Source organism: Uranotaenia lowii, chromosome 2, assembly GCF_029784155.1.
Source record: "Uranotaenia lowii strain MFRU-FL chromosome 2, ASM2978415v1, whole genome shotgun sequence".
NCBI classification, from domain to species: domain Eukaryota; kingdom Metazoa; phylum Arthropoda; class Insecta; order Diptera; family Culicidae; genus Uranotaenia; species Uranotaenia lowii.
In genome coordinates, this window is record NC_073692.1 from 349,410,017 (window position 1) to 349,412,459 (window position 2,443).

The window sequence follows — 2,443 nt, forward strand, 5'->3', positions numbered from 1 at the left end:
AACAACCGAGCGTCTGTTCTCCAGGTCAGGGGCGGCTCAAACAGCGTCTGTCTCGCAGCGAGCGGCTGAATTTATGAAATGCGGCTCCCACCAGCTACATAAGTCCAAGATGGCAGCCCCATCGCGGGATAGGGACTTTAGGCTAACAACCTACTGTTCCCGACTTGAAATTGTTACGGAATCCGAAAGAAATGACCGACCTGGAACTTTGACGACGTTTTTAGCATGAAAACACACACGAATTGGAACTTGGAACGTTTTAACCCGTGTCCAACAAGGCAAACTGGAACAACTTGCTAGAGAGGCTAGCCACCTCAAGCTTGAAATTCTGGGACTGAGCGACGTCCGTTGGCCTAATACTGAAGAACACAAGTCACAATCCGGGCAAGTCCTGCTTTACTCTGGCATCCGAGGAGAACATGCTACTCGGGAACGACAAGTTAGTTTCCTGTTCAGCCCGCGGGCCTACGCGGCCCTCATTAGATGGGAACCGTCTGAGAGTTGCGCGTGTCTAACGGCGTGAGGAGAAAGTCGGGTGTCGATACGACGTCCACCGGTTGGAGAATCCAGAGGTGAAAAGGGCATACGTTGAAAAGCTAGAATCCCGAGCCTCGGAATTGCCGACAGACGGAACAGTCGAAGAACAGTGGTGTGGAATCGAGAATGCCTTTATCACAACGAGCCATGCTACTCTCGGTAAAGTTCGTGGAAGAAGAAGTGAATGGATGTCGGATGAAACTTGGAAGATGGTCGATGATCGGAGAAAGGCGAAAGTCGGAATTGAGCAGGCATGTACCGGGTCAGCCAAAGCAGCCGCCCGCTTACGATATGCGGAGCTGGAAAAGGCAGTTAAACGAGCTTGTAGACGGGACAAGAAACCCTGGACAAACTCCCTAGCCGAAGAGGGAGAAAGAGCCGCCGCCAATGGAGATATCCGATTACTTTATGACATTTCTCCTCGTAAAGGTCCCGAAGAAAGGAGACCTGACAGAGTGCGGTAACTGGCGAGGCATAACGTTGATCTGTACAACCCTCAAAGTACCCTGCAAAGTGATTCTGAACAGGATCCAGGAGAAAATCGACGCTACACTCCGACGGCAACAAGTTGGATTCCGCTCCGGACGATCATGTGTGGACCACATCACAACGCTACAAATAATACTGGAACAAATCATCGAATTCCAGGAATCTCTTCTGCTGGTGTTCGTTGATTTCGAAAAAGCATTCGACCGGCTGAACCACGAAAACATCTGGGCTGCTCTTAGACGACGAGGGGTCCCAGAGAAACTAGTCCATCTCATCGAAGCACAGTACGAGGCATTTTCGTTTCAACTCAAACGTCAAATCCGTATTGCTGTACGGGTGCGAAACTTGGTGCACATATGCGGCGACGACGTAAAAACTGCAAGTATTTGTAAACCGCTGCCTGCGGAATATCATCCGCGCTTGGTGGCCTTGCAACCGGATCTCGAATGAACAACTACATCGCCGGTGTCATCAAAGGGCGCTAGAAATCGAGATTCGGGAACGTAAGTGGAGATGGATTGGGCACACGCTGCGAAAAAATGAAAACGAGATCTGCAGAGAGGCGCTAGATTGGAATCCAGAAGGACATCGAAGAAGAGGCAGACCCAGAAACTCGTGGCGGCGAAGCCTAGCCGCTGAAATCCGAACTGTTGACGAGAACCTTGGCTGCCAGCAAGTGAAGACGCTGGCTCCGGATCGCCAGCAGTGGAGATCTTTTATCTCAGCCCTATGCGCCGGTCAATCGGCGCTGGACCCTTAGGTAGGTAAGTAGGTAACCGTTAAGTAAAAGAGACTATTGAAATAACAACAAATAAACAATTGATATTGAGTTTGAGATTAAAAATAATCTGTATAAATTTGTATTAATGTTTCAAAATCTGTATAAAAATCTGTTTCTGTATCTTATCTGTTTTGACGTTGAAAAATCTGTATATATGACACCACTGGGTTTAACAAAGTTAATAATACACTGAACCCAAATTCACTCTTAAAATACACATGATTTTTCACTTAAAAACAAGGATCCAGTGATTTTCATCCAAGTGCGACATTTACATTCCACTTGGCAGTCACTTAAATTTCAAGTGAATTCATCCACATTCACTTCAGTCGTCACTTGAATTTGAAGTGAGAAAAAATATTCACTTCCCCATCACTTGAATTTCAAGTGAATGTCGGGTTGTAATTGTGTTTATTTTCAGAGTTCAAAATGGCAAATTCTAAAGAGCAGCGTTTAAAGCTTATGCTGGATTTGGATTTTCCCAATTCTTTACTAGACTTTGGCGGTAGTTTGTGTTAAACGTGATGTAAGAAAAAGTTATTTAAAAGTGTTATCATGTTTCAGCTTGTGGTTTGAACTGGACAGATTTTCTGGTTTGCAGCAGGGAAGATTTAGAAGTCGCACTATTCGCAGTAA